The 19,187-nt window shown below is 42.4% G+C and overlaps 1 pseudogene; it reads left to right on the top strand.

The window, feature by feature from the left end:
• Positions 1-15,243: 15,243 nt before the first annotated feature.
• LOC119624226 (elongin-C-like) lies at positions 15,244-15,845 on the top strand (annotated as a pseudogene).
• The last annotated feature ends 3,342 nt before the right edge of the window (positions 15,846-19,187 follow it).

Here is a 19,187-nt window from a genome sequence, read left to right as displayed (position 1 = left end):
AGATTTTATTGTCTCTCTAATATCTACCCTTCTTATGGGGACTTTATGGCTGATAAGAATCCCATATCAGATACAGGTACATAAACATGTGTGTCAGTCACGTGCCTCCTCTGCCTCCCTGTGGCATGTGCAGGGGGCCATGGTTTTATCCCCTGTGAGCCTGAGAGATCAGGAGAAGAAAGTCTCCTTGTCTTCTTGTCTCTTCAAATGGTGTTCAACCATCTTGCTCACACCTGGTTAGTGAGAACCCGTAGTGATGGTGACAGCGATGATGACGACTAACATTCATTAAGCACACTTCACCAGCATCTTCTCATTGAATACTCACAAGAACCCTGGGAGGTAGACACTGTCATCACATCCATTTTCAGATGATGAAACTGAGGAATGGAGACATTAAGTGCCAAGTTCATACAGCTAGACATGGCTGGTGTCATATATTGATTTATTTAACAAACATTCTATCTAGATCAGGAGGATACAGAATATGAGAGAATCTCAGCCGAGGGGCTGGTCTGTGCAAAGCGTGTGGTAGGACACAGCACAACCTATTAAAGGAGCAGAAGGAAGGCCAGTGAGGCTAGAATGGACAGAAGGGTAGAGGCCTAAAGCCAGACAAGCCCGAAGAGAAAACAGGCTGCCTTGCGAGACCTTGGAGAACTTTGGTCTTTGTCCTTAGATCAATGGAAAGCCATCGGTGAGTTTGAAGCAAAGTGATAGGAACCAGATCGTAGTCTAAGAAGATCATACTGGCCTGGCGCGGTGGCTCAAGCCTGTAATCCCAGCACTTTGGGAGGCCGAGACGGGCGGATCACGAGGTCAGGAGATCAAGACCATCCTGGCTAACACAGTGAAACCCCATCTCTACTAAAAAAAATACAAAAAACTAGCCGGGCGAGGTGGCGGGCGCCTGTAGTCCCAGCTACGGGAGGCTGAGGCAGGAGAATGGCGTAAACCCGGGAGGCGGAGCTTGCAGTGAGCTGAGATCCGGCCACTGCATTCCAGCCTGGGCGACAGAGCGAGACTCCGTCTCAAATAAAAAAAAAAAAAAAAAAGAAGATCATACTGAGTGCTGTGTGGAGAACACACTGAACAGAGGCAAGATTGGAGATGAGTGACACATAGCTAGCTATTTTAGAAGCCCAGAAGAAGCATAGTAGTGGTTTGGGGGTAGTGGTGAAGATGGAAAGAATGAAAAACTTGAGAGGGAGTAAAAAGATGAAACCATAGGACTTGACTGTGATTAAATGCGAGTAGAAGGAAAGGGAAGGACTTGTTTTTATTTTTATTTTTTAGAGGGGGGGTCTCACTATGTTGCCCAGGCTGGCCTTGAACTCTTAGTCTCAAGAGATCCTCCCGCCTCAGCCTCCTGCATAACTGGGACTGCAGGAACACACCACCATACCCAGTTACTTGCAAGGATTTGAATTCAGGTCTATTATGTCTCCAAATACTGTACTTTTAACCACTACCCCTTAAGAATTTGGTCATTCAGCATTAAGCTTAGCTGCATAACCAGAAACTCCAAATAATAAAAGTTTAAATTAGACACAAGTTTATTTTCCATACACATGAAGAAGTTCAGAAGTAGTCAGGTTGTGGCTAGTGAATTCTATTAGGGGTTCAGGCATCGTCAACGTTCTTGCTTTGTCCTCCTTAGCAATTCCATCTCTATTCCAGCCAGCAGCAGCAAGGACGAGGAGAGACGGCATGTTTCCTCCCTTTGAGGGCATTTTTTAGAAGACACATACCAAACTTCCACTTGCACGTCATTTGCCATAACTTAGTCAATGGCCATACTGGCTGCATGGGAAGCTAAAAAATGTGACCTTTGTTTTGGGCAGTGAAGCAACCAGCTTAAAATTAAGAAATTGATTACTAAAAAGGGAAAAATGGATATCAGGGTACAACTAGTAAGCTCAACTACAACTGTTAGATGTAAGTCTGCAATGCGAAGCCACATAGTAAATGATGAAAAGTCAAAAGTAGAGACTTGAATATACGATGCAAATTTTTCTAGATTGCTATTTTATGCATAGTTTAATGTTTCATTTTTGTCCAGTTGTTAAACTCTTTGCTAGATTAACAATACTCATCTCGAATGTAAAATGAGATGGCCACTATGGAAGACAGTTTGGTGGTTCCTCAGAAAGTTAAATCTAGAATTACCCTATGACCCAGCAATTTCACTCCTAGATATATACCCAGGGCAGCTGAAAATATATGTTCACACAAAAATGTGTACACAAATATTCATAGCGGCATTATTCAAAATAGACAAAAATGGAAACAGCCTGAATGTCCATCAACCGAGGCATGGGTAAACAAAATGTGGTAGGTCCATACAATGAAATATTCTGCAATAAAAAGGAATGAAGTACTGATACATGCTAAGACACAAATGGACCTTGAAAGCATTATGCTAAGTGAAAGGGGCCAGACATAATGGCCACATATTGTGTGATTCCATTTACATAAAATGTTTAGAATAGGGAAAGCCACAGAGACAGAAAGTAGAGTAGCGATTGCCAGGGCATGGTGGGAAGGAGGCACAAGGGTGAGGTTTCTTTTTGGAATGATAAAAACATTCTAGAAGTAGATAGTGGTGTTGATTGCACAACATAATGAGGATACTAGAAAGTACTGAAGTGGACACTTTAAAATGGTGATTTTCGGCCAGGCGCGGTGGCTCACGTCTGGAATCCCAACACTTTGGGAGGGTGAGGTGGGCGGATCACTTGAGGTCAGGAGTTCAAAACCAGCCTGGCCAACATGGTGAAACTCCATCTCTACTAAAAAAATATATATTAAAAAATTTAGCCTGGCATGGTTGCGGGTGCCTGTAATCCTAGCTACTCGGGAGGCTGAGGCAGGAGAATTGCTTGAACACAGGAGGCAGAGGTTGCAGTGAGCCAAGACTGTGCCATTGCACTCCAGCCTGGGCGACAAGGGCAAAACTCTATCTCAAAAATAAATAAATTAATTAAAATAAAATAAAATGGTGATTTTCTGATATATAAATTATATCTCAATTTTAAAAAAATTATCTTTGGTTTCATATGTAGTTCTTTAAAAAGGCAAAAAAAAAGAAAAAAAAATACCCTGATAAACGTTACGTGTATGTGTGGCTGGAGGCAGGTGTTTTATACACATAATGGTTTGGTTAATTCTGACGTTTGTAAATAATAGATTAATAATATTAATTTGTGATAATATTACAAACTATTATTACAAACTATTAATAATAATAGTTTGTAAAAAATAGATTAATTCCAACTTTCGCTTAATGTCCTCAGAATCATATTTTAGCTGTAGGAAGCCAAACATTTATAATTATTGCTTGTATTTTGAATTTTTCCTAAGGATGCCTGTTATGGTCTGAATGCCTGTGTCCCCCCAGATTCACATTCTGGAACCCTGCCCCTTAATGTGACGATAGCAGGAGGCGGAGTCTTTGGGAGGTGATTAGGATAAGATGAAGTCATGAGGGCACAGCCCACCTGAGTGGAAGTAATATCTCCCTAAGAGAGTTTGTTTCCTGTCTCTGCCATGTGAGGACACAGACCAACCCTGGGACAGTGCTGGAGCGGAATGCAAAGGCGGCAGGATCCCCTGGAGCTGCTATGGAGACTTGCTTGTCCCATAGAGACAGCAGAAAGCAGGCTTGACAGACCCAGAAACTGGAAATTCAGAGTGATGGTTGCCAAAGTGCTGTCACTCAGCCAAACAGGGACCTGGCTCAAATGCTGCAAAGCGAAGGCCGTATCTGCGCCACAGGAGCCACAGGCCAGAGGACCGGCTGTTGGTGCTACTCTGAGACTATCACTCAGGACAGCAGGCACAGGTGAAAGGAGTCAGACCCGGAATGAGACCTCTCTGAGTGCCCCCTGCCCCTCACTCCCTCCATGAGCCTGGAGAAGTCTTGTTCCCTCTTCAGGCCCCCTTTTGTAAAACAGACGAGGTAACTGGGCCAGTGTTTTTCCATCTGGGTTCTCTGGGCCTCCAGGGATCTGAGGATGGAGGACCATGGTAAGCTGTAGTTTCATCAGGTCTCTTTGGAGTTCATTTAAGAAAAAAAATAAAAGTGTACTACTGATGATTGATAACAAAAAGACAGGGCAAGCTTGAAGGCCACGGCGCTATGTGATGCTGACGCACCCTCTGTCTTCGCTTTGAATGCTCTGATCTCAGAATCAGGAAAGCCGTGGCTGTAGGATCACTCTTAGTCACGGTGAAGGTATGCGAAGAATCTGCAGTTATGTTCCATCGTGTGGTTTGCTAGCCAGAGGGAAATTACCCCTGTATCAGATGCCACAATAATTGTCATTCGATCATTTTCTTGTTGCCCAGAAGGGGAGTAATCATAAAGGAAGGGTGGTGTTGGCGGTGTTGACATGGGGCCAACATATCTGGATGGAAAGTGAAATCTCAGTCAGTCTTCCAGGCTCAAAGCCCAAGCAGAGAGGCCCTGGGAAGGAGCACAGGGCTGGGAGTGAGTGTGGGGCTGAGAAAGGGCTGTGCCAGGAGGCCTCTCCGCTCCACATTCCTCACCTGCGATCCCTCACAAGATGACCAAGACAACCTAGTGAAACTGTCTTGCTTGGAATATGCATAAGAGAGGGAGTGCCCTAGCCACAGAAGGCTGTAATACACTAGAGGGCAGTGGCGCCCAAGGCCACAGGGAGGGAAAGTGCCATGGAATGCGGGCCGCCTTTCCCTGACTCCCTCTGACCATTCCTGGGGGGAAATGCAGGCCCGGGGTTGCCAGATTTTCTCATTTTCCAGGAGAAGCCAGAAACTCAGGTTTTTATGTGACATTTTCCAATTTTTAAAATACTTTGCAAATCAAACAAAATATGTTGCTAGGCCAGAACTGATCCATTAGCCATCAGTCTACAATCCCTGAATTCCAAATGAGTGACTGCATTTTAATGAAAACACCAAGAAAATTAGGTAAAAATGTTCATTCTCCTGAGAATTTGGTCCCTGGGAGCACATTATTTATTCAACCATCAAGTGCCTACTGTGTGCCAGGTACAAACAGAATGCTAAAAGTTTTCTATTTTCTCATCTCTTCTCTGACCATAACTCTCTGTTTCATTCATGAAGTTTTCTGTATATGGGAAAGTGGGAAGAAAAGAAATAGAAGGGAAGAAAAACATTGGCCTGGAATAAAAGTTTAGCAAGGTATCATTCCAATGTGGAGAGTAAAATTGTGTCTCCAAGTTCACTGTCTTAATACACTGAGCAACTAGCACAGAGCTGGTCACCTGGTTGTTGAAAGACACAGCAACAATTGTAGCATATGTCGGTTGGTCACCCATTACCTGCCAGACTCAGCGGTGTTATTATGTTACTGGGCTGTGAATTTTAGTCCTCATTATACTTCTATGATTCAGGGACTTCCTTTTATCACAGGAGGAAACTGAGGTCTAAACAGACTAAGTAACTTGCCCAAGTTCATAGAGCTCTCAAGCTGTAGGCCTTAGATCTTAATCAAGATGTGCCTGACTCCAGAATACACACCTTCACATTGTACTGAATGAAAGAATGTGAAGAGTGAGTGGATGAGTGAGCTGAGGCCCTGCTCCCTCTCCCCATCGTCTTTCACCCTCCATTCCCACCCTGCCCTCCCAACTCATGTGCTGGTTCTGAGACCGAAAGATCAGAATTACATTTTTGCAGATTTCCCAAAGGAACATTGAGGCCATCACTCCCCTTAGTGTCTCAGGACACTAAGCTGGCTGGGGCATTGCCATCTGCCTTGGCCCTTCAGGAGCTGCCAATGTCTACATACCCACTTAGCTTCCTTCCTGACACATTGATACACTCAGCATCATTTGCCTCTAAAATATGGTGTGTGAAGGGGAAAGATTTGAGAAAGCAGCATGTTTTACAGATCAAGTTTTCTTATTTACCAGTGTGCTAGTTTCTGTTATTTTTTTCTGTACCCTAGCGTATAATCAGAGCTCATAAAAGTGCTACTGTGTGGGAGGTCTACATTTCCTCTCGATTAAGCATCCCCAGATGTTCATAGATCCTGACACTTCATGCCTCCCGCCAGCTTTGGTTCACCTTCCAGCCTCACGGCTCCTCTTTGCTTCAGTCGAGGAGCTCAGCATGTCCCACTCTGTGGTTCACTAATCAGTCATCATTCCCCAACATCGCAACTCAACGTCTGCCTAAAAGTCTGTTTCCCCTTGATGTGGTCAGGTGTCTGTTGTCTGCTCATATTCAGAAATCCCTCTTTTATGAGAACCTGACTCCCAACTGCAGATGGATTTCCTTGCTGCTTTTGGAAATCACTGATAGCACTTCCTCCTTGGTGCAATCCGAGGAGTCCCTGTGTGGTACATGCTGACCCAGTGGCTAGACAGGGGTTCATCAAACATTTTTATACATTGCAGTTGGCAAACTCTCAATTTCAGGATATGCTGTGATGAAGCAAGGAAACACCGTGGTCCTCCAGATATGTCTGATGGTCTATGTTTGCAAAGTATCATACCCAACGGACGCTTGGGATGGCCCAAGTAGGGGCTCTTTGCTTTTCCCGTGAATCCACTCAAGGACCAGCTCCACAGGCTTATGGTTCTGGCCTGAGGGCTTTGACCTTTATAATCTTGGAAAGGACAATGCAAGGACTTAGGATGATCCAAGACTTGGAGTCTGCAGAACTGGGATCGAATTCTCACTCTGATGTGTTCTAGTTCTGTGATATAAAGAAAATCACTGAATTTCAGAGCTTCATTTTCCTTACTTATGAAATGGGAATAACAAGGACAAAAATTACTTAACAAAATTATTGTAAGAATTAAATAAGTGAGCATGTGTGGATGTATTTGGAACAGAGCAAGCTTTTATCAACTATTAAATGAATTTCTGAAGTGAAACAAATGAAGATGTCCTCTTTCATTTTCCCTTCTCACCATTAAGGAGAGAAATAGCATCACCTCAGGTGAGGAGCCTGCACCCAAGCTCGAGAACCACTCTGTTGACACTGTGGTGGGACTCCGGCCATCCTAGTCCTAGTTTCTTAACTCTACCTAGCCAAGAAGTCTGGTGTCATTTCTTTACTCCTTTATTTTAAAATTTTATTATAAAAATTTGTAAACATACAAAAAAGTAAAATGAATGACATAATGAAGAATCTACCAGCTAGTTCCAATTATTAGCACTCTGGCATATTATAATATGCATGCATATATATGTATGTATAATATGTACATGTGTATACACACACACATATCTATTTGCTAAACTATTACAGACATAAGGTTTCTTCATTCTCAAATACTTCATCAAGCATCTCTAAAAGTTGTCATTATTTATATGATTACAGCAACATTATGCGGTAACCAAATTAATAGTTCCTTAATATCGTTTATTATCTAGTTCATGTTAATACTTCCCCAATTATTTCCAGAATGTGTATTGTAACATTTTTAGGAATGGGGATCCAATCAAAGATGCATTGTTTGTTAAATCTTTCAAAATCCGTAACAGACCACTTCTCCCACTCCCAGCCTACTGCCACACACTTTGTTTGCTTTCATACTAAATTCGACCCCAGGGCTATGACAGTGATCCATCAGCTGGCATCAGCTGGCACTTGAGCTGGCTTCTGAAGCTGGCTTGGATTGACAGAGCACAGCAGTGTGTGAAAGAGGACTGTCAAAGGGAGCAGCATAGGTAGAGACACAGAAGGAGGGAGGCCTGGAGTGTGTATAGGCCACTCTGAACCGTTCCATCTAATTAGAGGGCGGGAGTGTCCTACTGATACAACCCGTCATGGTGGAAAATACTAACTTGTAGTCCATTTCCAGAAAGACGTAACTTGTTGTCAACCATAGATATACTAGGTATTCAGAAGTCAGAACAAATATTTCTTCACTGTTCCCTTGGAGTAGAGCTGCCTTTTCCTCAAAGAGTTACTGGGAGGTCTCTTTCCCCTCTAGTCTTCCTCCTTCCTGTTGGACTCCTCAGCCTCTAGGACCTTGGCTTAACTTCGCTGCCACCTTCTTAACCTTGGTTGCCAAGCCCCATGTCCCTGGAGCTATGCTTTCATTAAAGAGCAGCCTCTACCAGGCAAACCGGTGTCTCTCCTAGGAAACCGATTGCCTCTTGTAGCTTTGATTCCTCATCATGCTAAAATGCACTAAGGATGAGGATGGTGAGAGGCAAGAGGGGTGAAGGAAGCAAAGAACCCTGCACTGATAAGTGAGAGAAGCAGAATTCTCAAGTGGTGAAAAGTGGGTTTGGAAGCATAGGTTGAATTTAGTCACCAAGAATTTCTGACAAAGGGAAAGACCTAGTATGAACACTTGAAATGTGTCAATCTTGGAGTGAAGCATAAAGTAGGCTGGAAAGAAGTAAGTCAATGTGGGGAGATTACTGTGGAGAGGCTAGCTGGGAAGTGGTAGGTAGCTGTGAAAACATGAATACCACTATCCAAAGAGAGAATGTTGAGATAGAGAACACTGCTAAGGATGACTCTTCAGGGCACACACACAAACTGGGAGGTCAAAAAAAGCACCGAGGAGAAGGTAGAACCAACTCATTCTGAGAGGGAGGAGGAGAACCAGCCCATCCCCGTATAACAGAAGCAAGTGGAGAGATTTTCCAAAAGGAAAGATTTGTCATAGTATCCCATGATGAACTGCTATTGTAGAGATAAGGCCTGAGCAAGCTACTTTGAATGGGGTGTCCAACAGGTAACTTCCTTCAGGCCACCACTGGCCCACTGGCATCTGCCTTTCTTTCTGGGGTCCTCCTCTGCTAGCCATACTCATCTCTCCACTGAACTCTGGGTCCCATCCCCTTCTGCCCCCTCCCTCAATCAGTCTCCCCTCTCCTGTCTTAATCCTCAGCCAATAAAGAGGCCCAAGACTCTTCTATCTTAAAAATGCAAACCAACCAACCTCCCTCGATCTTACATCTGCATCCAAATCTTGTCTTCACTCTCTATTATGCCACATTCAAACTCTTTGAGGAACTTACCTGTGTCCATTTCATCTCCTTTCATTCATTCCTTACTGCTGTCCCTTTCATCAATGCTATCCTCATTAGGTTCACTGATGCTCTCCGTACTTTTCAGTCCAACAGGCAATTTTCTATCTGTATCTTATCTGGCCCTGTAAGTCATTTGATAATATTAATTAATTTATTTTGCTTATGATCTCCTCCGGCCTTGCTTCTGAAACAACACTTCTTCCTATTTCCCTCATGCCTCTCTGTGTGTTCCTTCTCCATCTCCTCTGTCTTGAAATGTGTTGGACTCCTCAGCCTCTAGGGCCTTGGCTTCACTTCACTGCCACCTTCTTGATCTTTGTTGCCAAGCCCCATGTCCCTGGAGCTATGCTTTCATTAGAGAGCATAGCCTTGAGGTCTGTCCTCAGTCCTCTTCTCTCTTTATGCAGTACAGCCCTCTTGGGCACCTTCTCTATAGGCCCATGTGGCCACCACCATCTTTATGCTGATGAGCCCCAGATCATGTCTCCATCTCCAGGCCTTTCCCCTGGGTGGAATCTAATTGTCTACTGGACAGCTCAGCTTTTAGTCAGCTAACACTTATATACTATGTGGCAGGTACTGTTCTAAGCACTTTATAAAATATTAGCTTACTCAGTGCCCTATTTGCTGGAATTTGAAAGTTTGTCCTCTTCCAAATGCATGTTGAAACTTAATTGCCATTGCAACAGTATTAAGAGGTTGGACCTTTAAGAGGTTATTAGGCCATGTGGGCTCTGCCATCATGAATGGATTAATGCTATTATCAAGGGAGAGGGTTTATTATTGTGGGAGTGGATCTATAAAAGGAACATTCTCTATTACTCTTTTTTTTTTTTTTTTTTTGGAAGTATGCAGCATCTTTTGCCAGTTGTCAGCAACTTGCTATTGGAGTTCTCAGCCTCCCAAACTAGGAGCCAATAAACTTCTGTTCTTCATAAATCACTCAGTTTCAGGTATTCTGTTATAGCAGCACAAAATGGACTAAGACAACATTCAAAGTGGAAAATTGCCATGACCAAATAATCAAACCTCCTTCTCCTCACTCCCCTGTCCATCAAACCTCCTTCTCCTCACTCCCCTTTGAGGTCGGTCTTAGAGAGCGGCATCTACCACTCATGCAACTGCTCCAGCCAGAAATGAGTGGCTCCTCCTAGACACATCTTTCCTGAACCACCCAATCCTTCAGCCCCTCTGCTCCACAGTCAGCAAGTCCCAAGACCTGCTTATTCCTCCTCTTTCTTACCCACCCCCCTACATCCACTGCCACTGGTTTGATTCTGCCCCTCACCACACCTGACCTGGATTCTCACAACAACTATCTGGAGTCTCCTGCCTCTGATTCTTTCCAAATGCTTTCTTCTTTTTTTGGAGCCTGAGTCTTGCTCTGTCACCCAGGCTGGAGCACAGTGGTGTGATCACAGCTCACTGCAGCCTCAACTTCCCAGGCTCTAGCGATTCTCCCACCTCAGCCTCCTGAGTAGCTGGGAACATAGGCACACACCACCATGCCTGACTAATTTTTGTATTTTTGGTAGAGTCAGGGTTTCACCATGTTGTCCAGGCTGGTTCCGAACTTCTGAGATCAAGTGATCCACCCGCCTCAGCCTCCCAAAGTGCTGGGATTACAGGCAAGAGTCACTACACCCAACCTGCAAATACTTTCTTCTAAAATATATTCTGATCCTGTCTCCACCTGTACCCTCTGCCCTCCTGCTTAAAGTCCTCCTATTTCTTCCCCAGATTACAGAATGAATAAAACTCAAAGTCACAGGAAATAAGATGGGAAAGTCCAGGGAAGCTCCCAGATGTCTATCTCATGCTTCTGCACTTTCCTACTAAGCCCTTCACCTCTTCTCTTTATAACCATCACAGACTCCTCCCAAAGTGAATTTTTCTCTCAGAAGCCTTCTTTATTGCTTTGACCAACCCCATTGGTACTTTCACGGCACACATTATGTATTTATCTATTGTTGCATGTATTGTTCTGTCTTTCCATTGTTAATTTGCTGGTTTCATCCACCAGCTGCAAACTTCTTAAAAGGAAGGACTGAGCCGTATTGAACTGTGACTCTCTTGTATTTCAGAAGCTTCTGTTGAATGAATGAATTAATGACAACAAAATTGTGTGATATTATAATTGAATAATTGACTGTTCAAGGGTCTGTGATCTAGGATCAGTCCACCTCATTTAAAATCCCATTTCAACTGTCATTTACAAGATCTGTTCATTTGGGCACATTTCTTAATGCCCTATGGCTCAGTTTTCTTGTCTATACAATTAGGATTAATAAGAGAACCCATAGGTACACTGTGGTAATTAGATACTCTATAAATTATTAGTAAAATATCTAACATGTGAGTATTTAATAAATGTCTGCTATTACCATTTTTAAATTGGGAATCAATTACTTTTCAGGTGCTTGGAAGTACTTTTTTAAAATGCAGATTGAATATTCTTCCTGCAAAAGTTGTTATGAATTTTAATACTTTCTATAAATTATCTTCATTTTTGTTAATTTGCAGTATTAAAATTTGATCTATAGCAAGGAAAAGCTCAGCTCAGCTCTTGGCATAATTATCACAACTAACAAAAAAACAGGAGATGAGTTAATGAGATGATCTTACCCTGTTGGAGGTCGCAGATTCAGATGACTGAGGGATATAATCTTTCATTCCAGGAATGAGGGGAGGAGGTGGGAATCTTGCCACTCACTTATGTTTACTGCCGTTTCCTGAGTCAGAAGAAGCTTGAAGATCAAGGTGTACACTCCAGAGACCTACTCAATGTGTTCACCCTGCTCCCCAGCACATTTCGGGGACAACCCTTTCTTTCACTGGTTGGAAAGAGTATGAAGTTGCAAGGATGTTTAGTATTTGTGAATGCAATGTTAGGAATACTGCAGACCACTTAAATATCCTCTGAGACTAAATACAAATAATTTCTGATTCAGCCACAGATTTGAAATATAATACAGGTGAGGAATAACCCCCTCAAGCATACAGGAAGCCTGACTGCAGAATTTTGAAAGCCTGTCTTGGCTACTGAGAGATCATTTCAACAAATAATTAACCAGTATCACAAACTTAGTTGAAAAACCACTGATCAGTTCAATTTTTTCTATTAGTACCCCTTTACCTGCATGAACATTTATGTTTGGACCCAATCCAGCTGTTGCTACTACCAGATGGTTTATAGATGCATGCTGAGACACATCTAAGAAGTAACATCTGGAAATCTTTGAATCGCATTCTTCTTGCTAAAATATCCCTGGGGGAACAGGGGCCTCAAAATAGAGAAAAATCCAAACCTTTAATGGTTCTTGTGAAGGGTGTGAGATATTAAAGTTTTTCTGTCTTAATTAAAACTTCCAGAGAACAAAACAGAAATTAACCTAAAATTCTAATTGAAAAAGCATTAATTCCATGTGTAAATGAGTATCACCTTTTCAATTGTATTATTAATGTGTCATTCTTCATCTTTATGAGATTGAAGATTATGAGGGCATCATCTTTAATACAAGTTTATAAAAACATTCAACCACTTGAAAGATCTGTGTTCAAAATCCTTTGTCTAGCAGTGGTGACAGATTTGCACTGCCCCTTCATGGGTATGTCTGCACCAAGGGACCTGGAACAAACAATCTCCCTGGATTGTTGCAAGGTTTAGTGAGATAATGTACGTGAAAGAACTTGCAAAATGAAGAGCACTTTATAAACTGTAAAGGTCTACATCAACACAGACTGCTTGGACCAGAACTCACAGTACAGAAAATAGTAAAGCAAAGCAAACATGATTTACTCGGGGAGGTACAAAAACACAATTCAGTGCTCAAACTACCAAAGTAATATGTTGGCTTGCATCATAGACCTGTTGTTGGGGGGTGAAGGTGGGTGTAGTTGTTGTTGTTGTTGTTGTTGTTGTTTTTAATTTTAGAGCAGTTTTATTTTTTCAGACAACTCGAACAGAGTACAGAGTCCCCATAGACTTCCCCTCCCTCTCTTCCCCTGCCACCTCAGCAGTTTCCACTAGTAACATCTCCCGTTATTGTAGTACATTTGTTACAATAAACAAATCAATATTGATATATTATTAGCTAAATTATTAGTTTCCGTTATTAACTAATTTGATACATTATTAATTATAATCTAGATATTGATATATTATTAATTGAAGTCCACAGTTTACACTAGGTTTCTCTTCCTGTTATATAGTTCTCTGGATTTCATCTAAACTTTGAAATTACTCCATATAAGGCCGGGCGCAGTGGCTCACACCTGTAATCCCAGCACTTCGGGAGGCCGAGGTGGGAGGATCACCTGAGATCAGGAATTTGAGACCAGCCTGACCAACACGGAGAAACCTTGTCTCTACTAAAAACACAAAATTAGTCAGGTGTGGTGGCACATGCCTGTAATCCCAGCTGCTTGGGAAGCTGAGGCAGGAGAATCGCTTGAACCCGGGTGGAGGTTGCGGTGAGCCAAGATCGTGCCATTGCACTCCAGCCTGGGCAACAAGAGGGAAACTCCGTCTCAAAAAAAAAAAAAAAAAGAAAAAAGAAAAAAAAAGAAAAGAAAAGAAAGAAAAGAAAAGAAATTACTCCATATAGAATGTTATTCAAATTTGGGACTTCTTTCTCTATTTGTGGGTTTCAGATTTTCTGAGGCCACAGAATTTTTACAGAGGATCCATAGACCCTACGCAAAGCTAGCCTTTAGGGTAGACTGGACAATGTGCTTTTACTGGGCCCTGGAAAAAATATTTATTAATGAATGAGTGAAAAAGTAATTCACTTACTCATTTATATACTGCTATATTTCAAATTCTGTAAATGCCATTATATTTCACTTATCTATACTGTGTTACAAAACACACCAAAACTTAATGGTTTAAAACAACGATTTTTTATTTCTCAGAATTCTCTGCATCTACTAAGTGGTTCAGCTGGTTTTGTCTGGGATCGTTCACGCAACTGCATTCAGTCAGCAGAGAAGCTGGTGACTGGGCTGATGGCTTATCCTCAAGGAGACTAGATCAGCTTCCTCACATAATGGCAGCCAGGTTCCAAAGCAAACCCCAGTACGCAAGTACTTATCAAGTCACTACTTGTGTCAGGTTTACTGATGTCCCCTTGGTCACAGTGCTAACAGAGTCAAGTCCAGAATTAATGTGGCAAGAAATTGAACCAGGAGGTTTGATTTTCTGTGGACAAACAATGTAACAATCTACAGTGCTGTAATTAATTAATTCGTAAATTCATGTAAAGGAGTTATTGAGGCTGGGCGTTGTGGCTCACGCCTGTAATCCCACCACTTTGGGAGGCCGAGATGGGCAAGTGGATCACTTGAGGTCAGGAGTTTGAGACCAGCCTGGCCAACATGGTGAAACCCGTCTCTACTAAAAATGCAAAAATTAGCTGGGTGTGGTGGTGCACGCCTATAATCCCAGCTACTTGGGAAGCTGAGGCAGGAGAATCACATGAACACAGAAGGTGGAGGTTGCAGTGAGCTGAGATCGTGCCACTGCACTTCAGCCTGGGTGACAGAGCGAGACCCTGTCTCAAAAAAAAAAAAAAAAAAAAAAAAAAGGAGTTACTGAATCCCTAATAGCCTAATAGGTTTTCATCAGAAGTTTTATCAATCATCAGAATTTTCATTAAAACTTCAGATACTCTTCTGAGAATCCATTAAATTGTCTGGCATTGTAAAGAGATCTCTGTAGTTAAAAGGGATGGGAACCTCTAAATAAATGCGCCATCTGCTAGGAATTTAAAATATTTGGTCTTGTTGATGTTTGGGATGAGATTTGACATATTTGGCAAATGCTGCTTTAACGTTTATTATGTTTTCCGCCCTACTTAGGATCATGAGTATTAAATAAAGAATGTTTAAAAAGGTAATTTATTACTGCTCCTTTGCTAGAATAATAAAATGGGGAATTTGTTATTTCTCATCCAAGGCGGACTATGTCACCTGAATGCGTCAGGCCCACCCCTGGCTCCCATGGCTTTAATGTGGCAGACATCAAGGATAAAGCACCCAGTCAGGAATCCATAGCGGCAGGCAGCTGGGAGTATGGGGGCAGCCCTGGAGTAGCAGTTGTGGCAGTGCACATGGACGCAGCTGCAGTGGCTGTGAGGCTGACTACTAACATTCCTGGTGAAGCAATGTAGAATTTCATAAGAACACATAGAGGGAAGGAAAAAAACCTATGGTGACCGTGAAGGCCCTGATGCCATGTATGTCAAATTGATATCGTCTGTTGGTCACAAAGTTATTGTAAAAAGAGAATACGCAGTAACATCAATAACAATAAAGGCTATGTTGAGTGACCCAGGTCAGTTTGCTGAAAATGAAATCAATGAGGTCGGTTTTAGAGACATCTCTTCACAAGTGCTATCAAAAGCATGCATGGAAGCTGCATGCTCTGGCTCAAGCCTGTAATCACAGCAGTCTGGGAGACCTAGGTGGGAGGATTGCTTGAGCCCAGTTCAAGACCAGCCTGGGCCACAGAGTGAGACCCCGTCTCTCCAAAAAACATTAAAAATCAGCTAGGTGCAGTGGCATACACCTGTAGTCCCAGCTACTTAGGAGGCTGAGGTGGAAGTATCCCTTGAGCCCAGGAATTCAAGGTTGCAGTGAACTATGATCACACCACTGCACTCTAGAGTAGGTAACAGAGCAAGACCTTGTCTTAAAAAAAAAAAAAAAAAAAAGTACGAATATATTTTACATACAAGGTTCACTAAACTAACAGCCCCACAGAGATTCTCAGATTTGCAACTGCACCTCAGATTGCACCAGAATTGCTGATGACTGTAAACTTCCTAGATTGTTAAATAAATTATAATAATTTTTTAAAGTACCAAAAGTTAACCTTTGAACAATGCAACAGTGCAGAAAGCTGGCAACCAACAAATATAAAATCCCTACTTTAAAACGCTGTTTTAAATTATGAAACCAAGAATATAAAATGATGTAACATAAACTTTCTTTATCTTCATATCTGCTTTCTAAAGTGCTAGACAATGACTGTAAAGTGAGAAGGGCGTCAATCAGTAACAGAACAGGCAAGGGAAATAGAGGGTGAGTAAATTCTTACACTGACCAAGAATCTAATAATCTTCTTGTTCACAAGGGTGAAATCAAAAGTAAGAATTTAAGTTTCCTGGTGAGTTGGATACCATTCCATCCTCATTGGTGACAATGAGTCAGTACTCTGGGCAATCAATGATCTCACCAGGTGGGCAGACTCAGAAGGAGGAGCCTTAGTCCCTTTCTAAGGGAGCCTCCCTGCAAGGATTGACACTACACAAGTGATGAAAAGGCAATTCATTGGCTTGTGGCCACCTGCTGACATCATCGTTCCAGCAGACTCTGACAGCCTGCTGGAGAATTGCATTAGTTGTTGTTTGTCCCCATCTTTATTGGTGCCTCCCTGGGTTGTCTGTACCCCAACCCCACAGTTTTCTAGCTGAGCCTGATGTTTCTCTTTAGACATTTCTAGCAGACCATTTTCTCAGTTTATCCTACGTGGCTTAGCAATTCTCTCTAATGTCCTTTTTGTTTCATAGTTCTTTTCATTAATTTCCTCAACATGCATTGAATGGCAGGTGTGTTCAAGGCTCCATGCTAGAGGAGTTATACAGTGGAAATGCAGTTGGTTAAGAGAGAGATATCAACAAATAGTTCTCAAAAAAGTAGTGCGTGCTAATCTAGGAGGACAGGTACCCGGACAGTGTTGGCCAACCCAGCTTTCTCCCTTGTCACTTACAGAATGCAGTGTCCTGGGATGAAGAGGAACTGTCCAGAACAACCCAAACTTTGCCCTTGTTCCTACTAGAACAGGATGTTCTGGAATCCTTGTGTTCGGTGAGCCCAGAAATGGTCAGGGTATAAAACCCATGGCAGAGCGATTGCAGGGTCTCCCAGCTGCAGAGTGACATGGAACACGGGCAGACAAGACTCCATCTGCCCTGGAAAGTTGTATTGAGCCTTGCTGGACCAAATCCTTGGTTTCCCTTTTTTTTTTTTTTTTTTTTTTTCTGTTTATCTGTTAGTAACAAATCTGCTTTGACTAACTTGTTAAGCATGAATTCTGTCTCACTGGACTAGACCTACAAACCTTTGCAGTAATAAATTTCCCAAGTGGTAGAATGAAGGGTCAGAGGAAAGAACTATTCCATTATGCTCCTCCTTCAGTGAACACTGTTTTCCAACTTCCTTCAAGAGCTCCTTTTCCTTTTTGCCAGTACTCATTTTCCACTGTCTTCTCTTCTTACTCACTAGGTAATGCATCTATTCATTTGGCTTTAACACCTAATTCCCAGCCCCTACCATTCTCCTTAACTCCCACCCATAGTTTCAACTATCTGTTAGATGTTGCTAGTGAAAGTTTCTAGGTCTTCTCTTATGCAGTATGTCTAAAAAAAAATTTATTTTTCTGGAACTTACAGATCCTCCTGTATTCCCAGACTCCAACAATGGCTACAAGCTAGAAACCTTAAGTAGTTTTGATACATCCTATGCCTGGACTCCTAAACCTAATGCTTTGCCAAGTGTGGTTGTTTTTACCTTGGTTTTAAACTTTTTGTTTAAACCAATACCTTGGTTTTTAACTTTTTGTTTAAACCAATACCTTGGTTTTACCCCTTAAACTCTTCATCTTATCCCCTTACTGAATTATCTGGTTATTCTTTTTCAGAACCGTTATACCAACCTGTTAACTGGACTCCCGACCCCCATCTCTTTCTTCTCAAACTATCCTCCACTGATACTAGAGTGATCACTTTAATATATAAAGTGATCATGTCACTTCCCTGTTTCAGAACCTCATTATTGCACAGAGTAAAGCCTAGATTTTTTAGCATGCCAGAGAAGGCTTTCATAATCTGGTCTAATTGGTGATACATAAATACCCACCCCCACCCCAACACACACATACACACATACATGTTAACTCTTCCAAAAGCATCCTAGCTTCTTAGGGAGAAAAGCTTGTCAAAGATTTGGAAATGAAGAAAAGTAATCACTAGCAGTGTCTTCCATGAAACGCTGGCCTTGTCTAGTAGGGCCTTCAGGGATGATCTGATTCTATAGGGTTGTATGCCTTTGATTGCCTAACTAGGCTATCTTACAGTTCTGTAGAAGTAGAGATTAAATTGTAGAAAATTGATAGTAATACAAATATCTCTTCCCAAATATTCACTCTCTCTATCTTAGCTAGGACATCTATCTTCTCCTGCCCCTGGGACATAGGTGTGCCTGGTTCTCTGGCTTTCAAACTCAGACCAGGGCTTACACTATTTGCTTCCATGGTTCTTAGGTTTTGAGGCTCAGAATAAATTACACTGCCAACTTTCCTGGCCTTCCAGCTTATAGACAACAGATTGTGGAAATTCTCAGGTCCATACTCACTCCTTAAATCTTCTGCTAGAGTCTTCTGTTTGTCAAACCCAACCAGAAGCCAGAGGTCAAGAGACCCCAACTAGTGTGCTATGTAGTGACATGCTGCCTGATGCACCATGAGGGGAAAAGCCAGCTGGTAAAGGCCACCCATGGAGATAAGCAGAGGAAAGCCGACAGAGCCTGGGCCCCTGATGACATCATCTGGTTGCTGCTTCACCGCATCATCCCAGAACCATGTTCTACAGCCTTCTCGTCAGTCCCAGTGCAATAGATGTCTACATATATAAATATGTAACATATATAGACAGATGTTTGCATATATATGTAATATATATGTTACACACATGTGAGTGTATGTGTGTGTGTTTCACCACATCACATGGTGAAAGCAGGAGGAAGCAAGAGAGAGTTGGGGAGGGAAGGTGCCACATTCTTTTAAATGACCAGATCTCATAAGAACTCCCTATTGCAAAGACAGCATCAAGTCATGAGGGATCCCCTCCTTTATACATATTTTTTTATATATAGGCCACGAGTGCCATACTCACCTTCCAGGGACCTGGGAATTGATCTGCTCCACCTGATGCAGCTGGCACCAGCGTCTACACACATTGTCCATGGGCCTAGGGACTGGCTCACCCCACTCACCACTGCCAGCACCTGTGGACACTGAAAACAGGGGCCTGAGAACAGCCTTTTCTGCCCATTGCTGCCACCACTGGTGCCTGAGGATCAGCCCACCTAATATTCCCATGCCCAGTAAAGCTTCATCA

This window comes from Chlorocebus sabaeus, chromosome 20 (assembly GCF_047675955.1).
Source record: "Chlorocebus sabaeus isolate Y175 chromosome 20, mChlSab1.0.hap1, whole genome shotgun sequence".
In the NCBI taxonomy this organism is placed as follows: Eukaryota; Metazoa; Chordata; class Mammalia; order Primates; family Cercopithecidae; genus Chlorocebus; species Chlorocebus sabaeus.
Note: the sequence above shows the minus strand (reverse complement) of the source record. Positions and strands in the feature narration are given on the sequence as shown.